Below are 9,907 nucleotides of genomic sequence, written 5' to 3'. Positions count from 1 at the left end.
GACAGAGACACTTAGCTAATCGTAATCGTAAAGCAGGACTTCTGAAAATCTCCAAATCTTTAGACGGCTAGATTAAGACTTTTTTTTTAAAGATTTTATTTTTCCTTCTTCTCCCCCAGTACATAGCTGTATATATTTCACTTGTGGGTCCTTCTAGTTGTGGCATGTGGGACGCCGCCTCAGCATGGCCTGATGAGCGGTGCTAGGTCCGCGCCCAGGATCCAAACCGGTGAAACCCTGGGCCGCTGAAGTAGAATACGCGAACTTAACCATTCAGCCACGGGACCAGCCCCAGATTAAGACATTTAAAGGTCAAAATCCCACAAATTCAGTGCTTAAAGGCATGACACAATTAATTGCAACTACAAGAAGAAAGCAAGAAAGTATGGTTTTAGTAAACTAGTATAGGAAGGGCAAGTCTTACTGGCCTGCTAAGTTTAGGAATTTTGAATCACACTGAAATCACATCTCTGACCTTCAGTTATTCTGTAAATGTTAGATCATTTTAATGTTGTTGATGACAATAGTGATGATAACAATAACTAACTTTTATTAACTGTTTACTAGGTGGCAAACACTTTGCTACGCTCTTTACGACTGCTGTCTCAATTAATCCTCACAAATTTATGAAGTAAGTACTACCATCCCCATTTTGTAGATAAAGGAACTGAGGTTGAAGTGGGTGAAGTGAACTAGCCAAATTCACACGGTGACGTAAGCGGTGGAGCTCAAACCCAGACACTCTCACTCTAATCTGCCCTGTTTACCACTAAACTAAGTCAACAAAACTTATTCCTTTGTTTCTAATTTTTTAAATTTTTCAACAGCCTCAACTTACTAACAAATTACAATTGTACTAACAAGTACAATAACAAAGAACATTTTTACTAAACCATTTGAGAATAAGTTGCCAGCATGATGATCTGATCACCTCAGAATACTTTAGTGTGTGTAGAGGTTTGAATAGTGACTCCCCCCTAAAAGATTTGTCCAAGTCCTAACCCCTGGTACCTGTGATCGTGCTTATTTGGAAATAGAGTCTTTGTGGATGTAATTAAGTGAAGGATCTTGAGGTGGGATCATTCTGGATTTAGGATGAAGCCAAACCCAATTGCTAGTGTTATTATAAGAGAAAGGAGAGGGAGATTTAAGATACACAGATACAAAGAAGAGACACAGGGAAAACTCAAGTGAAGATGGAAGTAGAGATAGGTGTGACGCATCTATAAACCAAGAAACACCAAGGATTGTGGGAGCCACCGGAAGCTGAGGGGAGTGGGGCATGGAACAGATTCTCCCTCAGAACCTCCAGAAGGAGCCAACACTACTAAAGTCTTGGCTTTGGACTTGTGGCCTCCAAAACTGAAAGAATAATTTTTTTTAAACTGGGTCTTAAACCACCCAGTTTGTAGTAATTTAATTCAGCAATTCTAGAAAACTAATATAGTGTATAATTCCTATAAACAAGGACATTCTTCTACGAAACCACAATGTAACCATTAAAATCAGGGAATAAATATTGATGCACCAGTACTATCTAATCCATTCAGTTTTCTCAGTTGTCCCAGCACTATCCTTAAGAGCAGACGATCCAGTTCAGAATCACACTTTACATGTGTGTCATGTCTCCTTAGATTCCTAAATCTTGAACAGTTCCTCAGCCTTTCCTTGACTTTCAGAACCTTGGCATTTTTGAAAGTTACGGGCCATGTATTTTGTAGGATGACTCTAAATTTTGGTTTTCCCAATGTTTCCTTATCATCAGATTCAGGTTATGCATCTTTGGCAAGAACATTAGGGAAGAGACACTGTGCTCTTCTCATTGTATCCTAACAAGTGACACATAGTTCAGTTTGTCCATTACTGTTCATGCTCTCTGATCACTTGGTTAAGGTGGTGGCTACCACAATTCTTCACTGTAGAATGTGAAGTATTCTATGTCACTAATAAGTATTCTATGGGGAGTTACTTTGAGACTGGTGATATCTTATCCTTCATCAAAAAGTATGGACTCATGTTTTCCTATTTTATTCAAGATTCTTAATCTGTTACTGTCATTTTACGTTCAAATTTTTCCCCATTTGGCAATGTGAGACCCTTCAAACTGCCTTTTCTCTCCTAGTAATGCATCCAGATCATTCTGTCAGCACTTTCTTTCTGGCACAAAAAGATGTCTCACAATCATTTTGCTCTTTTCCCTGCTCCAGGCTTGGAGTCAATCATATACTGGAGGATGGTATTTAGAAATCGAGATCTGGCTGCTAGATGTCTTTGAGCCTATAGAAGGACAGCTGCTACTCTGCCCTCCCAAGACTCACATGTGCACACGCACTCACATTAGTGTCTATGTATTTCTTTATCTACATAGATTGAGAACCATGAGTTCACATTAATATCTCTAAGTCCAATCCAACAAGACAGAGCTCCTTCTAGTTTTTTTCTTTTCCATACTTGGAATTCCCTTCTGTGAAGGTGAGAAATGTGGCTCCCATTATCTTTATGCACTTTACTTATTTGCTCAATCCCTTAGTAAATAACTAATCTCCCATTGCTTCTGCCCACCCTCTTCCTCACTTGGATACACTCTTCACTCACTTTGGGCTCTGATTCACTGTACCAGATCCCCTCCCTGTACGGACATCCTGCTCACCTACGTGGGTTCTGACACTCCTCATCAGGGAAGCGTCTTCACCCTGCCCTCCTCACCTTGCTTGAGCTGGGATGCTCTCCTGCAAGGACTTGGGTCATGACACCCCAAGTCAGTCTGCATCTGATACCCTGTATAGATATCCTCCATACTCTCCACTGGCTCCAATGCCCCATGCCAGGTTGCCTCCTAGTGTGGACACCCTTTTTATCACACCCAAGCTCTGATACACTTATACTGAATTGTCCCACCACATGAATGCCCTCCTTATCCCACGCGGGCTCTACCACTTACACCACGTCTGACTCCCATTTAGGCTCTGGCATTCCATGCTTGAGCACTCCCTCCTCAAATTGCTCATGGTCTGATACTCTGCTCTGGGCAGCACTCCTGTGTGATGCCCTCCTCATCCTGCTTGAGCTCTGGCACCTTGCATCAGGCTGCGCCTCCATGGGGAAACCCTCCTCACTTGCTTGCTGTCTGTGATACTGGGCCACTGAGGCTTCCCTTGCTCTGGCACAGTCGTCTACCTTAATCAACTCCACTCCCTGGCTTTAGGACTGAGCTTTTCAGGAAGGGAAGGAAGGGGAAGGAGAAGATGAAGAGGAAGGAGAATTTATTTCTCTGGTAAAGATAAAACCTTACTAGAAATTCAATTTGTAATGTTGAGATAAGCCTGAAAAAATGAGAGGTGATCATTTTAATCCTCTGTTCCAGAACTGGTCTGGGAAATGAGGGGAGTTTGGAGGAACACTTGAGAGTCAATACTCCATCTTCCTTACCATGACTGCGATATCTTTTCTTTCTTTTTTTTTTTTTTTTGAGTTCTCAACACATTTATATCACCTTTGGTTTTTATCTTAATAGAGAATAATAAAAGAGAACTGTCTGACAAAGCTATTACTCTGTCTACCACATGGGGTTGCTATTTTAGACAGCTCTGCCATTTTCACTTTTCTATTGCCATAGGTGTGCACCTGGTGGTCAGGGTCCCTGCCCAGTTCTCGGTGGTACCATATCGAACTTTGCCTTTATAGCCCTTGTTAGTTCACGCTTTCAATTGCTCCCCTGTTCATATTTTATATTCCAAAATTTATAAGCATTTATTCTTTTCCAAAATATAAAATTAAATTATATATTAAATATAATTTTTCTAATCTCCTAAGCCTCCTGCATATGCAGAGATTTCTACCCCACCTTGTGCTCTCCCCAACCCCTACTACCATTTCTCCATCTGCTGAAAATCAGTGTTCTGATTAACAAATGGAAAAGAGAATTACTTTCATTCTTCAGTAGCCATAGCTATGTATTAATTGAAAGTTAATGAGTATGACCATTTAAGAAAGAAGGTTAAGAATTTGTGATGCAAATTATTCAAACACAAGTGAATTCCCAAAGAAGAGCAAATACGTATAACTTTAAATGAATGATGCTTTTTCAGATCAGCAAGTGTGATAATTACATGACTCCTACTTGTACATGGTTTTCTGCCAAATCGTGCCAAGCCCTCCCTTAATCCCTTATCCCCACCACAGGAGTCTTTAAAAAAATAATTCCTAATTTACTCCTATTCTCATTCTTCACTCTAGCTATTCTGAATCGTATTCCTTTGATTACACCGCCTACTTTGTTCTCAACTAACGACAGAGTCTTGTGCTTCATCATGAAACTAGCGGCTGTCAGGCTTTAATACTGTGGTGGGCAGAATAATGGCTCTCTAAAGAAGTCCACAAGCTCATCACTGCACCCTGTGAGCATGTCACCTTATGCAGCAAAAGGGACTTTGCAGATGCAATTAGGAGTATGGACTCTGAGATGGAGAGATTATCATGGATTATCTGCATGGGCCCAGTCTAATCACTTGAGTCCTTAAAAGCACGGAATCCTTCCTGGTTGCAGTCAGAGAGATGTGACAATAGAAGATATAGGAGAGATTTGAAGCATAAGGACTTCCCCTACTATTTCCAGCTTTGAAGATGAAGAAAGAGGCCCAGTGCTCCCTGGCACTAGTGATATTTCCTTGAGCCAGCCAGAGATGATTGCTCTCAAGCCCCGGACTTCTGGCAATGCATCCTCTTGTGCTAGTGGTTAACCCTCCAGGTGGTCTTTTAGGGGGAAGGCCTGTCAAGAGGGCTCAAGGCAGCCTGCCTCCCATGGGCCACCTCTGGTCCATAGGAAAGACATAACTTTGTGTCATGTGCGTGGAGGTTCACCTTGCTTCTCCCCAAATTCTTTCTCTTATCTTGGCTTTTGGAAAAACTTGCTAGTCATTTGACTTTCCCAGATATAAGCCAGGTTGTAGACTCTATATTTTCCTGAATTTCAGAGTTCACAAGCCCAAGCACTTTTTGTGACTCTCTTAAAGGTCTCCCTCTCTTGAGGAGACTTCCTCTAGCCAAGGAAAGGGTAACTCCCTCTTTAAATAACCCTCGCTCTCCCATCACTTACATTTTGGGTACACATCGGCAGAATCATTCTTTGTCACTTCCATTACAAATGGTCCATTTTGCTTTAACCTCGGGAGTACTTTGCACTTGTTATTCTCAGCTTTGGGGCCTTGGCCTGAATGCCCAGACAGGAAGAGCCATATTTTGATATCCTGTTACGCTTCTCCAAATGCTCTGTTTCTATGTTAGTGCCTTGAAGAATGAAAGTTAAAGTTCATCTGAGATCGAAGTAACTGCTAGCACCCTGAGAGTGCACACTTAGAAAGTATCCACCCAGTGCCTAATCTTGACTTTAACTTTATTAAAAGGAAAGAAAATACAAGACTACTTTTTTGAGTGAAGTTTCCAAAGAAAGTTCTGCTGCCCAAGGTTGACTAAGTAAACTCTGGTATAACTTGGAATTGTTTTAAAATCCGGTGGATTAGAGAAATGCTTGGTACAATCACTCTTCCAAACACCTGGACTTTGCTACTGTTCACGTAATAATTTGCCTTTTTCAGTATAGATGTCATCCAGATTAAGGAGGCTTAAATTGTCAGTAGTTCTTCATCCAGATTCATGATTTGTTGAACCGGTGACTTGCTAACAAAAACAGGTAATTCATGTCTAATACACATGTAGAACCTCACTGGCTTGAGAAAAACAAAAGGGATTTACTGACTGAAAGGCTCATAAGATCAAAATTGATAACAAATGATGCTACATATCTTTACAAAACATGTAACATGAGGTTCCATATGCGAGGGATTGCTAAAAAAAAATTGCTTAAACCAATTATGCCTTATTAAAAGCTTAAAAGGCACAGAATTGGCAGGCATGAAATGAAACTAGAAGCTGACTGTCACCCAGGAATACCTAGCAAAAGGCTGTGTCTTAAAGCAAAAATTTGATCCTTACAGGGGCACCTCAGTATATGGAGAAACTTTGATATTAATTTTAAAAAATTGCTGAAGCAAAATTCTTTGTGTTGGACTCAGCTTTCCCATTGGACTCATGCTATAAAATTGGAGATTCTTCTTCCAGGTAAGAGAAAGCTGTCTAAATTATGCTTATTAATAATATCTCTTAAAATATGCAGCCACAGCTAGAGAAATTGCTGGTCCCAATGATAGGACACAAACTAAGATATAAAACCTAAAATAAAATAAATATACTCAAAATTAAGCACTATCAGGGGTCGGCCCTGTGGCTGAGTGATTAAGTCAGGACGCTCAGCTTCGGCAGCCCAGAGTTTCACTGGTTCGGATCCTGGGAGCAGACGTAGCACCGCTCATCAGGCCACCCTGAGGCAGTGTCCCACATAGCACAACCAGAGGGACCTACAACTAGAATATACAACTATGTACCGGGGGATTTTGGGGAGAAGAAGAAAAAAGAAATTAGGCACTATCAGGTGAGATTGAAGTGGCCAAACAGCAGAATACCTTGGTGGTAGCAAATTCAAATCATTTTCATTTTGGCCAAATTTCAAACCTGCTTTTTCCCTCTTTTCTTCAAATATCTTACAGTGTAACCATTCGACTTGGTCTTTCTTTCTTACTCTTCCGACATTTCAAGACTCTCTACCCTTTCCAACGTCTTAAAACTCAACTTGCTGTCTCATGTTCTATTTCCTCAAGAATCTATCAAGGATCAATTATGTTTATCTGATAAACTATTTCATGCTAAAATGCTAATGGCTGGCTAGAGCTTTATGTCATTTACCACATATGGCATGTTTGTGGGGTTTTTCTTTTTTCATTTCTTCAAGTACCTTCTGTAAAGATTATGAGTAAATAATAAAAATTTCAGTCATTTATCATACAAGCTGGTAAAGAAGATGTATTGGGAACAGTGCTTTAGGTAGAATGTAGAGTGTATTTTTTATGGAGCATCAACTCTACTTGTGCAATCTTTGATGATAAACAGTATGCTATGAGGGGCCAAGAGTACAGACTCTTGAGTCAGAACATCTAAGTTCAAGTTCTCACCTTGCTATTTACTTGCTATGTGAATGCAGAAGCTATTTCTCTATATATCTCTGTTAGGATAACAAAGTGCCTACCTCATAGTGTTCTTGTGAGGATAAATAGACGAATACATGGTAAAATGATCTGAATGGTACCTGGAACATCCTAAGCACTATCTGTATTCACTATTATCATTATTATTATTAAATTAGGCAGTATCATGTACAGTAATTAGAACAGTGACTGGTACATAGTGAGCACATGATAAGCTATTGAGCTCCTCCTTTGTATGTTTGTACAGACAGCCAGGGTTCCAACTTAAGGATATTTAATGAGCAGCCAGATTTCTACATGGTTATCATAAATTTTTTTAGCCATTTACGAACTATTCTCTTTTTACTTTATTCGAAACATTTACAGAATATTCCACATATACCAGACACTATGCTAGCCACTGGAGAGTCAAGGATATTTCAAATAAACAACAGGAAATTGGATAACGAGAAAAAGGGAGAGTCAGAGAACGAGGAAAAATATAAACAAGGGCAAAGCAATGAATGATAAGAGATCTGGAATAAACGTCTCTGAACAAAGCTGCCCAGAAAATGAAGCCAAATCTGAAAGCTCAGATGGTCCAACACATTCTATTTAAAATGTTAGAAGGTGTAGATTATGTAAAGATAGGAAAGACCTATGTATATTTGTAAGAAGAGGGAAGTAACTGTCTGGGAGAGAGTGTAGATGCCCAAAAAGAAGAAGAATGATTAAAGAGGTCATTTACTTTAGGAATTCAGGAGAAAACATCAAGAAGGGACAGTTTTTTATGCTGGAGAAGTGTTGAGATAAGACCAGAAGAAATGCAAAACTTGAACTCAGCTTGAAAGATCTCAGCTAAATGCTGAGTGAGTATGTGCTATGGAGTTAAGATTGAAGTTCAAGCAGGAGAAAGGGGTCTGAGATGACCATTAGGGGAAGCTTAGTTTAGAGAAAAGAACAGCGGAGCTCTTGGTTCTAACTTGAGCTTAGCTGAGTGGCTCTTGATTAGCCATTTCTGTTTCTAAGGCTTGTTTTCCTCAAATGCAAAATCCAGTTATTGAACTCTGAAAGCTCTGAATCCTCCTCCAACTGAAGACTTCTACCACAGCTGACAATTAGAAGGGTGCCACACAGGGGCTGGCCCAGTGGTGTAGTGGTTAACTACACATGCTCTGCTTTGGTGGCCTGAGGTCCACAGTTTCAGATCCTGGGTGTGGACCTACACACCACTCATCAAGCCATGTTGTGGCGGCATCCCACATACAAAATAGAAGAAGATTGGCACAGATGTTAGCTCAGGGACAATCTTCCTCAAGCAAAGAGAGGAAGATTGGCCACAGATTTTAGTTCAGGGCCAGTCTTCCTCACAAAAAAAGAAAAAAATGAAGAGTGCCACACAAAGCAACATTTTATCTGGAGCTGATCAGTATGAATTTACACTAAATAAATGAGTACCAAAATAAATATATTCATCAGCTACTTTGAAATTCCTGTAGGAAATGCTTATCCATTTTTGGTGAGTTCACAAAAATCACTCCTCTAGCTGTTTTTGAGGGAGACTGGCCATCCATCACAAACTGCATCTATCTCAACAGGATGCTGACCAGTGCTGCGCTGATTGCAGGTGAGCTGGCAAAGTGGTTCAGAAAATACAGAGTATCATTTTAGAAGCCTGGCTAATGTGCATAGGAATCATGTCCCACTTCTAGAAGGTATGCAACCTGCAATGCTGCATTATCTCACCTGCATTGGAACTATAGTGCTCACAATCACTTCTTTCATTGTGAGTGAAGAAAAATGCCCAGATTTACGAAACATCTTACCCAAATTGATACAGTTAGTGGTGGAATCCTGACTTACAAGTAATTACAAGCCAATATAGTGCTTTGTACCAGAGAGAACAGTAGGAAAAAAAAGCTCTGAAAAATAGTGACTTATACAAGTTTATTTCTCATTCATATAAAATAAATCCAGGGGTAGGCTTTCCAAGGAAAATGGAAGCTAGGGAGCCAGGCTCTTTCTGTCTTTTTTTGCTTTACTGAATGTGGCTTACATCTTAAAACTCACTTCATAGCCCAAGAGAGCTGCTGCAGCTCCAGTCATTATATTTGCATTCCAGGAAGATTGAGGAAAGAAAGAGGGTGAGAGCTCCCTTGTCTTTTAAAGATACATGCTAGCAATAAAATATAATTTCCACCTACATCTCCCCACCAAAACATAACATAATCACTGTATCTAGCTACAACATAGACTGGAAAATCTTTTAGCTGGATAGTAATGTGACTGACAAAAATTTGGTGTTCTTATAACTAACAAGTAAGTTCAGAATGAATACTGGAAAATAACTAGTATCCTGCTAGTCTTCCATTTTGCCAGATCCACTGTGGATCAGCTTTGGGCTGTACTCCATTTCATATTCATGCAGGGATGTGAGCTGACAAACCCTCTCCTGTCTGGAATATAGATGGTTCCCGGGGCCAGGGAAGGGAGCACACATCATTTCTGCTCAATTCCATTGGCCAGTGGAAGTCACACGGCTACATCTGATTTCAAGGGGGCAGGGAAATGCAATTTCATCATGTGCTTTGAGGAGAAGAACCAGGATATTTGTGAACAAGCCTAATGACTACCAGGGGCTTTCCTCAGATAACCAGTTCTGCTAAGATTCTGGATCAAGATTGTAAAGAACCATATAAATGACTACCCAAGAAATATCAACCACAGCAAGGGCATGGGGAACTCTTCTAAAGGCAAACTTTAGAGTTCTTCAGAATCACAATCTAATTCTTAGTTTAAAAATGCAGATTTCTTGATACCAGCCTAAGTGA

The sequence above is a fragment of the Equus przewalskii genome, chromosome 29 (genome assembly GCF_037783145.1).
Source record: "Equus przewalskii isolate Varuska chromosome 29, EquPr2, whole genome shotgun sequence".
NCBI lineage: Eukaryota > Metazoa > Chordata > Mammalia > Perissodactyla > Equidae > Equus > Equus przewalskii.
Note: the sequence above shows the minus strand (reverse complement) of the source record.